This window comes from Bombus vancouverensis, chromosome 10 (assembly GCF_051014615.1).
Source record: "Bombus vancouverensis nearcticus chromosome 10, iyBomVanc1_principal, whole genome shotgun sequence".
In the NCBI taxonomy this organism is placed as follows: Eukaryota; Metazoa; Arthropoda; class Insecta; order Hymenoptera; family Apidae; genus Bombus; species Bombus vancouverensis.
Window position 1 is genome coordinate 11,732,808 of NC_134920.1, and position 16,363 is coordinate 11,749,170.

General features: G+C 41.3%; 1 protein-coding gene across 1 annotated transcript in view; it reads left to right on the top strand.

The window, feature by feature from the left end:
- LOC117163360 (uncharacterized) overlaps positions 1-16,363 on the top strand; it is a 146,269-nt gene that overhangs the window by 28,287 nt on the left and 101,619 nt on the right. The gene's annotated exons all lie outside the window — the stretch shown is intronic.

Genomic DNA, 16,363 nt, shown 5'->3' on the forward strand with positions numbered 1-16,363 from the left:
TTTAATATTTTGTCTGCTACATTGTTTGTCGCTTTTTTCGTTTTTTTTTTCTTTCTTCTTTATCGTAACAGAAGCAATTTGCGTACGAAAAATTGCTATACCATACAGCGATACTGCATAGCTGTAGAATGATCTATATTTTGTAGGAATTTAAATCGAAAGATTAAGATAAAGTTAATTGCATGTTTGCTTCGACGTAATATGATTTTTCTTGGATTTGCTTTAACGATAATGCTATAGCGATAACGACTCGAGCACGTTACAAACGGTGCTCCGTTTAGTGTTGCCTAAATGGACTACATCATCGTTCTGTCACGTTTCAGAGCACTCAATAATGCTTGAAAGTATCGTGATTGTTTCCTGAGCGTGTCGTGACTGGACTGTCATTAGAAACCAAATCTTACAATCACGATACTTATGTATGTATATAACATGGAACTATAGCGAATACGTGTGGCCCATAACTTTAATAAATTTTGTATAAATTCAAATAATCGTTCTCGTTCTCTTTCGCAAGAGATATTATCAAACCATTAAATCTTGCAAAGAAGATAACACACCTGAAAAACGTCTTTTAACAAAGTCATAAAATCTTCGTTGAAGCGAGTTTCGTACGATGTTCGAGAAACAGTCCTCGAATTAGGTTATCGTCGTTATTCTGAATGGCTAAATCTGGGAAGATTAGATTTCAGATTATTTTGTTGACTGAAACAGCGGTATATACGTACCGACACGGTTCGTTAGGTGTCGCAACGCTTGAAAGGGATACTTATCGAATAAAATGGTCGCGTCGTCTCGTAGATCGAACCGGAAGCAAAGTTCACTCTTCCGTTTCACTCGTGCTTCTCCATTCCTTTCACATCCATACATCGAGCCTCTTCGGGTCCGTTTTCTGCGCTTTGTAAGCAGGCAGCTAGCTCGCGATGCCAACGGGGGAGAGTTCGCGCCGCACGTTCGAATCGACTTCCTGCTCGCAGAAAGCACGTGTACCGTCTTTCCGCTTCGTTTTGCTGATCCATCATTACCTTCACGCTATATCGTGTACCGTGTCATTAATGCTTGCTGTTAACAGAATCGATTAATCACTTTGACTCGTTGAATTTGATTTTCTCTGATCGATGTATATTTGACCCAAGAGCACGATTCATCGTCCAACTTTCACGATCGACGATAAAGCTTTCGTCTCTTGCGATTAACGCGTTTGCTAACGTTTGAACATCAGGGTGTTCGAGTTCGTATACCGAAGGCTCTAACGCACAACGTACAAGTACAAACTCGGAGGAAGTCGTGAATTAGAAATTACAAAGTTGTAGTATTACAATTTCAAGAAACTCGTTTTATAACCCGGCCTTAAAGATCGCGTTCGAATTTGATCGTTGCGGGACACGGAAGCGGCGCGGTGCCTAGTAAAGCGAGTGAGAAGCCAGGGGCAAGATTCATGATTACGTGCATGGTAGAACGCGGTGAATCCTGTTTCAACCCGTCCATATCGGTCGAAGTTACAAGCAGACCGGCGATGCACACAGACTGACTTATATACACGCGTAATACACGAAGTGTGTGCAGGATACATCTCGCGTTGTATGCGTCGGTGCAGTGTAGAGGTATACGGGAAATGTGGATATATAGGTATGCATATCGCGGAAATAGTGTGACGTAGTCGATGGGATTACCCCGGGGCACCGATATCTCTCCTGCACTTTGCGTATCTGTGTGTACACGTGCACAGTACGGCAATGGTACACAGTTTCGAGCACACGGCGCGTTGTTGCGTTCTCGACGAAGCGAGAAGGATCATCGAGGCGAGTCGAGTCTGTTTCACGGCCGATCACAGGGCTACGTTCACAGTGCTCGTGTTTGAATAACGCGATCGAGAAATCGATCGGTTTGTACACGCGTAAAGCATACGCGCATTGTTTTGAATCTTCGATTGGAAAGATTACGCGAATTGAATCGAACCTCGCGTGTCTCCTCATTGCGAAACTGCGGAGGCGCGATTTCTCGAATCGACTGATTTTTGTTCTCGTTGTTCAATTTCTAGAGATATGTCGATAGTGAAAGTGGACAGGTCGGTTTGTTTCGTACGGTGCTTTATTTATGGTAGATTTCGCTGAAAATTTCGAGACTACACAGTAATCGAAGACCATGCGCGATAAATGCGACGAGCCTATTTTTGTCGATTTTTTAACTGTTACGTTATTTGGGGCTGAAAAGACGTAGAAAGAGAGTAACCCGATGATCACAGAAAACGACGATATGTGACCTACATTCGGTGAATAGACCTTCAATTGCAACGTATTTGCTTGGAACTATTACGCGTAATTGTAGATTATCTTGAATCAATTGCCAGCCAGAGGACTCAAGGCAATAATCCCCCATGAAATTTCTTGGCTATCGTATCGCTTGATCTCTACCCTTTCCATTTTACGTTTACTTCGTTCTATTTTCTCGTCTCGACAACACAATACTTTACGATTTAGCGGATAGAACAAGTTTCTAAATTTATACCGTCGATCTTGTAAATTCTATACGCTTTAAATATTTTCTCCCTCTTCTTTTTCTTTTGCAAAAGGACTGCTCGCGATTCGTTCAACTTCAAGGAAACCATAGAAAACCGTAGAGTCAACGCAATTGCTTGTTCTTCGACCACCGATTCAGACTAGGAAGTTCTTGCTTCGGTAACTGGAATAAACTTCGGTTCTATTAATCCTACCGAGAAACTTCAGCCTCCAAACTTTCACATTTAACCGAGAGGAAGTCTTACGCCGATCAAGAAAGAATTTCTAATTCTCCGTAAATCGAAGTATGTATTTCGTTCTATAACAACTCTTAGTCGTTTCCTGTGTAAATCGATATTCTACGATAGTTCGGTCGACTAACGCTTTGCCGTCTGACGGAAAAGTTAGGCTGTTTCGTTTAATACTTCGATATAAGGCGTAATAAAATGGCCAAGAATTCAAAGTGAACGATTTGGAAAATAATGATTAGCAGTTAGGAGCGAAATAACCTGTTAGATCGAAAGTTTTGTAATTAACAAAGTTCTGTACAAGCCAAAGGTATGACTATCTAGATCGGTTCGTTAAACGTTCGATATACGTAATATCGTTCCGTTTGCGTGCGTGCTCGGGGAAGGGGTCAACGGTCTAGCCTGACGAAGAATTTTCTCTCGCAACCATGACTTTGTGGCCGCGTTCAGAGCCCGACGGTAACTCTCGTCACGCAACGAGCATTCGTGCGAACGCAACGCGGTCCAAAGCGAAAACCAAGGTGTGAAACACCGCCGATCGGGGTGTGTATCGGCGAGCGGAGAGGCGGCAGAAACAAGGACTTCGAACGCGCGTCCGCAAGCAGACGTTGATACAGTGCCTAATAGAAATATTGATTTCAGGGTCGATGCACCTTGCGGCGTTACCATGTTCGATGCGTGTTTCCATATCTTAAGAAACACCGGTACGAATCTTTAATCACACGATACAAACGATAGGATTAATCGGAACGATATGCGCTGTACGAGTAGTTGAATCATTTTCTGAAATTGGATATAAATCGTATAACAATGATCGTAATGGATGTTAGAGCTATGGAAAGAACGGCCGGATATCGAACGGACGCATGGCGTCAAGTCGGTGGTAAGTCGATCGAAATCCTATATTTAGAAGTGGAAACTGTCGGTACTCGAGTACGATAGTCCACGTATGACGCATCTATTCCCGTGTTCCGGTCTTCTCGCTTGCTCGGCTCTTTCGTTTTTCGTCTGGCGTGCTGTCCTCGCTTCATTGACGAATTCTCGTTCCTCCTTCTACGCAAGTCCGTTCGGGGAAACGGAAACGCAGAACTCTGGCCGGAAAGATTGAGCGAAATACGAAGCAAATTATCTTTATCGCGTTAAGTTTCTTTTCTCATGAAATCGAGATTGTTCCTCGTCGTAAAATATTTTCTGTCGCAACTTTTAGTTTCTTGCCGATAATGTCCTGTGCGTGTGTGTGTGTGTGTGTGTGTGCGTGTTTATCTGTGTGTGTGTGTGTGTTTGCGGGTGGGTGGGTGAGTATAAGACAATCGATACTCGCTCGTTTCACGGTGCAATTTATCGTCGGCGAGATTATAAAGGCGTGGAGTTTTATCCGTTCGCGCTATTCCATCGCAACTTCTCTAAGAAATTCTTCATTAACCAGAACGAACACATGGACAAAGAATTCAGTCATTCAGCTAGAAGATACCGATGAGCTACCTCGATTGTATGCAAGGTTAGACCACGTACCATCGTAATCGTTCATTCACAAGCTGCTCGGGTTGCGTACGTTAGTTTAAATTCGCGAACGCGTTGCTATTCGTAACTGTGTTCTATTTTAATCGACTACATTTAGTATTCGAATAAAGTAATGTCGCGAGCCGATCGTCGGGATAAAAAGATTACGAAAGGTGTTGTATATTTTACGTTCGTAAAGTGGTGAATCCACAATATGAATTTCGTTTGTACGGAGTGGTGCTCGAATATGCTTTCATACTTCAAAATTTTTTCCACGAAGCAGTTAACTGGAAATGTTTGTGAACGACCATTATCTGTAAGTATTACTTTAAAACATCAGGCCGATACGCGCCAGTGACGCTCGTTTTTCATTATCGAACGTTAACAGCTTTCGAGCGATATGCTGAAATAAACGAAGTTTCGTTATACCATCTGTCAGTACAATTTGCAATTATTTCGGAACAATATCTCGTCAATAAAAAAGATTTATCACTAGAATAAATTCTCGAATACAATACGTTTTCGTTTTAATTTCCGTAATAATGTCCTTTTCCCTCCTTAATCCTCTAGTCCGCGGTCCATGCAGAAGAATTTCCTTGGTATTTTTCTTTTTTTTATACGTTGATTTTACGTCAAACACCGTTATCCCGAAGAAAAATGGTCGAAATATCAACTCATTTGAACCAAAAAGATACGCCGTCGTAAGTCTCATTACTCTTAACAACTGACATTTATTAACAATTCTGAGCTACCGTAATCTTTATTAAGTTTAATTAAGTTCATGCAGCAACATGGTAGGCACCGACCATCTCCCCTTCGTGGCAAGCTACGTTGATTGATTCGCCTGCGAATCCATTGTGTTATTGCACGACCGTGAAGAAAATATCGCGCGCCAAGAACGCCGCGAATTACTCGGAACGCGTTCTCGATTGATCGCGTTTCGCGGTTGTCGCTATCTTCGAATCTCCCGAGAATCGTTTCAGCCAGACACACAGATCAATGTCGTATGACTCACGTGAAAATCAACCGACTCCCACGCGTCTTCTCCGCGAAGTACTTCCGATCTTCCCTGAGCTCTTACAGCGACCGTGAGTCGGTCATGCTTCCGTGACGTTTCTTAATTAACCCTGATAAATACATTCGCATAATACGCTTTATCGTATCGTACGCATATTGACCATACAATTACGTAACTTTGTCAAATCGTTCTTTCGAAATGACAAGAATTGCGTGTTTAATGGCGAGATCGATAGTTAAAGCAGGATACGAGGATTGCGTAGAGCTTTTCAAGTGCACTCGCGACAAGAATGCGACACAACGACGTACCCAACGATATTTGACGTCATCTCGAGTTGGTACGCGTTATATGGAACAGTCAAGGCATTCATCGAAGAATTCGTACTAGATCCGCCAGCTTATCAATAAAGCAAAGCTGAATGAGATTGTACACGAAACTGCCGATGGTTCTTGCAGCCGAAAAACACGTGGACCATTGACTGGTTGATCTTGTCGAGCAGTGAACGAATTTCACGAGCACGTGACCGAAACGAGAACTTGAAAGAGTTCAACGATGCGTCAAAATAATGAGGCGCGATGAATGAAAATTTTCATCGAGTTTACCGACGATTTTTCCACGCTGTTTCAAACAGCTTTTGAAGAGAACGATCTCCGTGCTTCTCTTCCTTATCTTCCTTTTGTCTTTTGTTCGTTAACTACGACTCGTTAGTACACACGGAAAATAATATTATTTCAAGAACGAAGGTAACTGATAGATATATAGCGTATATGGTTATTGATTTTAATATTAACGAATAAATATACGTAATATTACATTGTTCGTATATAATATTTTTTATAGCATTTTTTCTGTTTATACGAACCTGTCTTAGAGAACAATTGGTTCGTATTATTGGAATTTATATTGTAATAGGAATTTACTCGACTCAAACAAGTGAATTCGGCTATACATGATCAGCCAAGTGGATTCATTTCACTACGCACTAAATTTTGTTCGTATAAAGACGTTCTACGTACGGTGTTTTACTATTCTATACAGCATCGCGTAAATTACAATGTAAATTATAAAATGCTAATTTTAAATACCGATACAATTTCGAATCTTTATACGACACGCATAGTACACTCATAAAGATCGTCTACACTTGTACCAATACGTTTTCGAGCCTGTGTACATCCTCGAGCAGATACTAATTGTCGCAATTAGTCTTTGAGAATAGCTGACGATCCAGGAAACTCGTTTCCGTGGAAAACAATTTCGCCGATCAATTCGATTCGCCGAGAGAGCAGCGACGATTGGAGCGGCGTATGAACGCGGTTGAAACCGAGGTAGCTGGAACGCGTAAGCTGAAAGCTCCCCTATCCGTTTCCTTTCGTTCGTTCGTTGGTTCGTTTTCTCCTGCTGCGAGTCGTCGCGCTCGTCTCGTTTCACCGCAGCCACCAGCTGCCTGTTCTTCCTTTTGTGGCGCCTCGAAACGCCATATTACGCACTTTCGAGATGCGCGCCACGTTCTCGCTCTACGGAGGATGATCTCGAGAGAGAAAGCAGGCGAACGAATAGGCGGCGATACACGATAACCGAGATCGACGGGGGAGAAACATGGAAAGGAACGGGAAACGAACGGGAGGGGAACACGGGAATGCAAAATATACGAGAATAAAGAGAACGATAAGGTACACGCGGCTGAAACAAGGATGAAAGATAACGGGACTTGTGGAAGCGAGAAAGGGAAGGATCGTAGAGATTGGAAAACGTAGCGTCGAGCTATTTGTTTAAAGAATTCGCGAAGTTTAAATAATCGTTTAATCGAATGATTCTTTGGTAAGTTTAATCGCTGTGTAATTAAGTAGTTTGGTAATTATTTCAAATGGCGAGCTTGAAGAGTATCGATTTATTCGAGATTCGGAAATATTTACTTGGAAAAGAAAAATCGACGCTGTCCCTTTGTCGTAATCGATTTGCATTTTGGATTGTACGCCGGTATAGCAATTAAGGTGTGATAATTGAATAATATGTTTCACGCAAATTCGTTCGCAAAAGGTAATACGTATCATCGGATAAACTCGACACGATTAAACGTGTTTGATTTATTCAAATTACTCGTTTCCCTTTGTAATGACTAACTCGGTAAAAGCGGCTACTGTGAACGAGATAAAGAGCGAACGAGATAGAGGTTCTCTCTTGCTTGAAAGAGCAGACGGAGCGGCGATGCCAAGTTTGGAACCGTTAACATATTTCCATTCATAACCCGGCTGCTCTTCGCTCTTTTTTCTACGTAAAAGTCAGCGACCGGCGTGCGTAAGGGAGGATCCGCATGGAGCGACACCGAAGTTGGATACTCGGTTCTCGTAAAAAACGAAGACGAAACAAGACACAGGCGCATCCGGTTCGTAATTGACGGATCGACGGGACTATTTCTGTTGAAAACAAGTAACGAGAAGAGCCGCAGAACGTTGTAGCTTAATCTCACTGAAAATATCTAAAAAATAACAATTTTTCTATTACGTCTCTCTTCTTGCGAGACGGCGATCTTTTCTCATGAATTCTCCCTTTGCCGTCCGTCGATCTGTCTTCTTCTCAAAGGGCCCATTCAATCGTTGCGAAATGACCGTGTAAAAGGGCTACGCCGCTTCTTAGATCGATGGTCGGTCGTGTTTGTAGCGACTTGGCTTTCGCGACGTGTTGACAGATGCTCGTGTATCGTGCGACAATCGTACGACGCTAACGCGGATATTATGGATGCTAGAAGATTCTGAATTGACACTAACGGATGAGTGGAAGAAAGTCGATACCGTATGTTGGTCGTTGGTAAAAACTCGACACCGTGGCTCGTGTGCATAAATATTTTAGCTAGTCGATGGCAAAGAATTTCACGTAACAATGCCAGCTCACGTGCTACGAATTGCATGTGCACGAGTTGGTGCTTGGGTTTTTTGAAACCATTAAATTAATTAATTATACCATCAATTAAAACAATTATAGCTCTCCAAATCAATGTACTCCGATCCATACTTATTTTATTGAAGAATCCATTATAAAAATCGAAGGATTAGCAATCGGTAGAATAGTCCATTAAAATAGTCTATTAAAATAAAAATCGAAGTACCTGCTTATACAACAAATAATATAGACAAAAGTAATATGGACAAAATTAGCCGGATCGTTTATAATCTCGTTACAAGACCTGCTCCCTTTGAGTGGGATTTTCAATCTTTGGAAATTCGGTTATAGCGCTCTCCTCGAGTATTCAAATATTGGCGCGTGTAAAAGGGCAACGTCGTCTCGAGTAAATTCGTTGGTAATCATTCGATCGGTCGTACGGTAGCTGCTCGAAGGTGGTGCCAAGTCGCAGGCGTATTATTATTTAGTATTGCCACGGGCAACGACAGTGTACGCGGTTTATTGAGCGGCCAACTCGTCCGAGTACCGTTCTTGCGCGCCGCATCGTCGCATCTCGGTCAGAAATGGCTCTATGAAATGGCCCCGGTTGCTTTTCATCGTTTACTTTTAGCGAGACTCGTCCGACGAGCTACGAATCAAGTCGTCGTTGCTACTTGTCGAGACATTGACATTCGCCACGTGGGCAGATCCGAAATCACGATACAGAGAGATGGTATTTCAAGCTGTAGAGATATCAAAGACCGGAATCGTTTTTATTAACGCGTTCGTATTTATGGCGAGGTAGTGGGATCTACCGCGCGTGTCGATATGGAGAAATTGTGTGATATCGGGTAGAGGATGAATAGGAATGGTTGTAACGTATGAAATTGAAATAACGGAATATTTTATTCGGAATACGAAATGACAATGATCTGTTTGTAGAGCCGTTTGTATTGAATAACTGCGCCAGAGTTTATTAAATGGATTCTGTTTTTGTGCTCGAATCCTATGGGATAGTCATAATCCTTCTTCGCTATTGTACGATAGTATCCATTCTGGAATAATATAAATTCATGTTTTAATTCTCCCGTTCAAAATATCGCGTAATCTTTCACTCACGCGTAAACTATAAATTGAAAGATTCTTACGTGTTCGCTCGAACTTCAGAAAAATCACATAATCCTTTCCCGTTCTTCCTGACTTTACTTTGAACTTTTGTTTCGCTGGAAATTCTCTTACGGCGCCCGCGTGGTGATGCTCGCCGCGCGTCGGAAGAGATTACGAAAAATAAATTAATTCGAGGCGGAGTCTCGTAAAATCGAAGCTTACCGAACAGCGTACCGTTATAACCACCTACCAAGAACATCGGTTCTCGTTCTCGTCGTGTTACACGGGGCAGAACTTTCACCCGGAACCTTTACGATAAGTCGTGGACCGCGGGTTAGTCTTCTCTCCCCGAGAAAGTTGTCACACGCGTGACTCATCGAACACCCTCCGACAGAGAAAGATCATGGAATCGAGTTCGATACATTTTTCGTCTCTTTCTTCGCTATGTTTCTGTCTTTCCTCCGCAACTCGCCTTGTTGGTCTTCCACCAGGGGAGGTAAAGTAAATTGCACCGTACTAAGGTGAGGATCGATCGATTCAGGGCGTTGCACGAGACGAAGAAACTACGTGAGACGAGGAAACAGCTCGTCGGTGTTGTTGCATCCCCTCGAGTACGTATCGAGATTAGTTCAGAACCCTGCAGTTCTTTCTCCACTTCTCCTAAGGATTTTTCTCCAGATTTCTGCTCTGGATTCTGCTTTCTCTGTTTTCCTATTTCCCGTGTTGTTCTTGTATTTTTCTAGCTTATCTTCTTCGTCATAAAATTGTCAAATACTCGTTATTTTATACTGACATCTTGCTAGTTGTATTTTTTAATAATTGAGAATTCAATATAAATGGCATTGGCGAATTAAAATTAGAATAAGACGAAATTAAAACGATCTTGAACGAGTATTTCATTTTACTGAATTTTATTCTCTTATGGCGATAAATTCAGTCGGTATAGGAATTAATTGAAGATTCTTTGATGCGGTGAAATATATCCGTCCTCTAAGAGGAGCTTGCAGAAATTTTTACTTGATACTCATCCTTAAAACGAAATTGAATACCGTGAAAGAGGGATGCCCGGGGTGGCTCGATAACTGTGCACAGGGTTAAGAGGGTTAAGGGATAATGCAGCAACACCATCGGAGAGTTAAAAGCGGCGATAACCTGATCGTAATCGAGCTGTAAATCTAATCTGTCGTTCTTAAACTTCGTGATTTAAATTGAATCACAGCACATTCGGAATAAATACCTTTTAATTTACGCAATCAATATTTAATGAAATTATATTTGCGATAGATCGTTTGTTTCCGAAAGAAAACACAAAAATAGCTTCATTGAAATATTCAAATTTATTCGTGCAAATTTTCTATTCTTTGTAATTTTACAATCGTCGAAGCGTTGTAGTAAATGTATTGTATATTTATAGTATTTATACAACGCTCTTACAAAGTACAATAATTTCATTCCCTCGTTCACCGGATGATAACTCTATGTTACGATCTATATCGCATTATGCCATAATTATTAAACTTTTCATCTTCCGCCGTTCCTCCGTCCATATTTCACGAGTCTGTAATCCTCGAAGAAGTCTAAGCTCTTGTATCACTTTCATCCCTCGCCTTGAACGTTCTCGCGAAGGGACGCCTCTCGTAATTCACCCATTCCCTTTCCAAGGTAGGGTACCGTTAAACCGAGGACAAACAGCCTCGAAATCCTCCTATTGGACGCGATTCAGACAGCTTGTTTGCACGGTATCTCGTTCGATGCTCCTCGATAACGTTGTCCAGCTGTGGCGAAGCTCTGAATAGCCAGGTTATCGTTGTAACCCAGATTGATTTAATGCAGCAACGATCGCTCGATAAAACGGTATTCTTCGTAAAGTGGGTTTGGTCGAAGATTCACAGATCTTGACTTCCGGTATGAGAAGAATGCCGTAATTGTGTGGTAAACTAGATTTTCCAAAAAATATATCTCATAATCAAAATAAAAGATCAAGTATTTAATAAAAGGACATTTTTGTAAATTCACGAAAACAACTTGAATATCGTATGTGAAAATTAGACTGTGTGGATTCTCCATCTTTTTTTCCAATAGATGCAAAGTGTTTCTGCTAAAATTTCAAAATCTTTTAGTAAGATAAAGTGTTAAAAAATATTACCGCGTTTAAAAGAATTCGGTATCCGAGAATATCGATGCCAGCACAGCGTGCGTGCAATTCAATCTACATGGTTCGTAAATGCACGCGTGGTGTACATACGCGAATGCTAAGATCGATAGGAATCGATACCAGCTGACTGTATTTGTCGGGCGAACGCAAGCGTCGGTGCACGTACACGCGCCGACGTATGCATTCTTCGATCGATTTCGCGTCAATTCGTTGGCATCAGAGTCGGATTACCTCGCTAGGATTGCGGAACGTATCGCAAATATGGCGATTTAAGGAAGTGGAGTTGTTGTAAACATCGTTGTCGAGGAGGAACGCTTCGACGAGGTTCGATTCTGCATCAGACATCCAAGGAATTATACAGTATCCTTTTTTCTACTTTCGATCTCTTCCAGATTTTCCAACTTCTTACATCTCCGAGATTCTATCTTCAGTTTCCAATGCGATTTTAAATGTACAGTTTGCACATTTTCGGCTAATCTTTAACGCAAGATACTTGTCTTCTTGGAACACCACCAACTGCACCCGGTTTACCACGGCAAACTTGAGGACGTTGTCCGGTCTAATCTTCGGATTGCAGCTCCGCTTAAGTATCTCTCGATCTCGTGTCCATCACAGGCAAGTACTCGTCAAAGCGAGCTCGACGTTAATAGCAATCCACGCTGTCGGTCTCGTTGATCCGGCATCGATGGATTTCGAGTTTGCGGTCTGCACTACACGTTAGAAACGCGGCCGGAAGATCGAAACCGATCTGTTTGCTACTCTCTGCTCGGAGACTCGGTCACGGGAGAAATCATTGGTTTTTGATTTTCTATGGTATTTATTAGATCAACCGTATCCTCGATTCATCCGCGCGAACCGTTCTCCTTTTCTATTCTGTGCAATCGCTTTTGCAGTTTATTAAAGTGGCGGTTAAAAGTTTCTTTTTCTTTCTTCGCTGGCAGAGGTTCGATACCGCGAAGCGTTACGATGGCCATTTTCTCGATGAAAGCGTCGAAAATGACGGAATCTCGTGGAATTTTACCTGATAATCTCGACTCGACCACGATCGTGGTGTCTCGAGCGTTTTTCCCTCGACAGATCGATTTCTCGCGAGCAACTCTTCGCTGAAACGGGACACGTGCCACTGAATACCTGCAAATTGGCGGCTTCACGCACGATCAGGTTTCGCGAACAGCGATAAAACACATGTCTAACAAACGATCCCGCGCTACTGGGGTTCGTTAATGTACAAATTACAGTTGCCGGTGTAATTGTTCGTTATAACATCGGTGTTGTTTGGAAAGTTAATTTTCCACGATGGAGATGCGTCGATCTATCGAGTGCATTTTAAAGCATCTAATTTCAACTCTGTTTCTTTGAATGGTAAAAGTTTGATCGACTGGCAATATTAAGGAATCGATATGTATATTGATATTCGGAGTAATGGCGAAGATAATATTGCTGAAACGATTTAGAATCGAGCGTGGTTCATACTCGACTTTCAAATAAAATCTGTCTTTTGTCTCTCATGGAATAAAAGAAACATTAAATACATTGTATATGTTGTAAACGACGTATTCATCGAAAACCATGGGATTAATGTTTTGAGACTGGGAACGGAAGAACAAATATTATGCGTCGTTGTGTAGTATACGTTTTGAAGAAAAAACGCTGAACTAAATTAAAATGAAACTTTACTCGATATTGTCGCGTTGAACGAGAGCAAAAGTTTCGCGTGTTTTATTTGCAATTTTACGTCGCGAGGACGTATGTTTTATTAAAAAAGGGAACGACCAGGTAGAATTTTCCTGCGGATCGCTTTTATAATAAAACGCGTGTTTGAACATTTGAAGAACCACTTGAAGCGTTTTATTTCGGCATGAACCGTGGCAAAAATAGCTGTGGAAAATCTCATTTTGGTGCAAATACCATTCATTACGTTGAAATATATTCGAAATACGCGGGGAGGATGGGACAGAAAACTCGATAACGCGTCTGTGTTTTTATGCTACGTAAAATGAAACGATGCGTAGTTTTGTCTTCGAATAAACGAGCTACACGCTGTTTTATTTCATCGTAAAGATATCTTTGTTCAGCTGGCTAAAAAGTGATCGTATGAAATCTTGCAACCATCGTTCGAATCTATAGATCCATTTTTTTTTTTTAAAACACGAAATAAATTATCTTGATCGATCGGTAAAGTTTAGTCGTTATTGTTATTTTATGTTTCTCATCATCCTCGTTATTACCATAATGAATAAACGATAGATTATGCGAAATTTAGTTGTTGGAGAATTATTGTAATCGAAAGATGTATTTCATTTCCATTAGCGAAACCATAGACTATAGCGTTACATAGAACAACAGAGGGAACCATTAAACTGTATTTCAACACTGTTATGCCTAGGAGGCATGTTTCAACCAGAAAGCTGTTCATAACATGTACCTGAAAGGCGCATCGACCACAAAACGCTTCTACCCCTCGCATTAAATTAATCCCCCGCGTATGATATTTTTCTTCTTTGAAGCGTCACTACTTCGTTCGATGGACAACGTTACGTATAACTTTGATAAGCTATCAAAAAACATCATCTCTATCCTGTTCGTCGGTATATGTTTCATTTTTACTGCTTTACACGTTTTCCGCGATATTCTTCAAAAATAAATACATTCACGAGACTCGCGTTTCCAATGGTTTTACACGTTGACGAATTCTAGTAAATCATTCACAATGTTGTTCGCAATATTTGAAAAATATCTAAAAATATTTCTAAAAACGTTGTAGTGCAAATTGTTATAGGTAATTTTTGTACGATAACACGTTTGACTCTCGAAACGACTCTCAAATACAGCAATTTTCTGATTTATCGAATCTCTCATATATGTACACGCTAATCTGAATAATTATTCTTTAACGTTCGATGTTCAGAATTTTCTTGGATATCGATATCCTTCGACAGTTTCAAAGAATTCTATTTATTGCAGTTAGTTCGAAAGACGAGTGCGCGTTACGTAATGAAACGTGTGCTACGTACATAGTCGGCGCGAGAAGCAAACCACCCCTGCTAGGTCGTTACATTATTAATCGAGCAATCGATATCTCGGTCTATGTTCCGTGCATCTATGTTTCGCACACTTCATCGAATGGTTCCACGACAAAACCTTGCAAGGACGCGCAAACCGGCTGTACCGTGAGCGCATTCTTTCCTTTCTCTGCTCTCCGATCGCTTCCTGTTTTCATGGCGAGCGGTACAACCGACTCAATGCCATCCATCGAAACGACTTTTTGTGAAAATTCCTTGCGCATAACTGGGTTAATTCCGGAACAAGGGCAGCGACTCTAATATAGTACTCGTCGTTTAATTAATTCTAGAACAGGTATGCCGTCATTGCGGAATCGAAGCAAGCTTCGTATTCCATCTGAACGCGAGCATATAATTCAATGACATAGATCTATCGAAGCCAAACTATTTTATTACAAGATTAGAATCCACATTAGGTGAAACGATTATCATCGGACAATAAATTTGATATAAAGCTAACGCAACAGCAAGTACATTTTTTAAATTCCGTCCAAATCGATAATAAAAAGAGTACGCAGGATTCTAAGCGCACGTATCGTCAATTTTAACGTACAAAAAGTAAGCTACCTGAATTATTCTGCTTTGGTTTTATTATTCAAGACTCGAGGCAACTGTCTCTATATATTCTGTGACCACAAACTAAAAGATAAAAGAAAAAAAAAAAAAAGAAAACAGCCACTGGTAAAAAAGAGACGATTCGACAAGCATTACCTATTCAGTGTCGTAAAGTTTGCATGTTTGGTTGGTGCACGCGTTAATTATTCCGTCGCGTCGATAAAATTACCGATGATCCCGTGCATCCGTTCTATGACATCGGGTCGCGATAAACCCTTGCAAGGACACCTACGATAACTTGAAATAAACTCGTTCCTCTTACTCCACTAGTCGTCGATGGTAATTATCATCGTCCTGCGATGTACTTCTACTCCCGTGGAACGCAACAGCATTCATTTGACGAGAAGGTGCGCGAAGTTGCGTTTAGAAATTGATTGATAATCGATTGATAATCCACCATTCGCATTTGTCACTTTCCTATACCTTCGAATGGAATATCATATCAATATCTGTCATAATTAGAAAATAAATTTTCTTCGTATACACACGCGTATTAAGTTCATTGAGAAATTTGATCAGTAGATTTCGCTTGTTTCTTTCTTTTTTCGATATATCGATAATTCGTTTAGATTTGTTTAGAAATTGCGTATTCCGTATTTTTCCGTCTACCTTTGCTACAAACATAGTCACTTAGTCGTCGATATTTCTAGCGTAAAAATAACTTCTTAATAGCGTCTTAAAACGAGAATGATACCATTTTACACGAGCCTTACCTACCACATTCTCGACAGGATCGATGACAAATACTCGAAGCGTGTAAAAAATTCATACACTAGCAGAGGCAGTTAACTCATCGATCGACAACCCTGAACCAGTTTCTGATTCAACTACTGAACCAAACCATACTGTTGCAACGTACCACGATGATGGTAGACTGGAACGAAAGGGACCGCTTCATTGTTTTCCCATGATGGTATCGAGATGGTAATTGGCGTACACGCGTGCGTGGCGTTGGTCGAACTGTGTGACGCGAGTCGAATTAATGGGACCGACAGGATCCAGCTGCAGTCGGCGATCGTGCAGAATCTAAACGGCCGGTTTCTGACCGCGTACGTGCGCGAAATAGAGTTGCCTTCGTCGAGAGAGCGCCGTCCGTGGAATTAGTAACAAGTTCATTTTTCTCGAGACGCTGAGACGTGGTGTTACTTCGCGTGTGCAGAACCCGTGCCTAATTGTGCCGATTACGCGTTTCCATTAATTGAAACGTGCCGAGTAAATTTGATATTCCGCCGATTTCGCTGGCTTCCGTGGCAAACGTCGTGCAATTGTAGCGTTCGAGT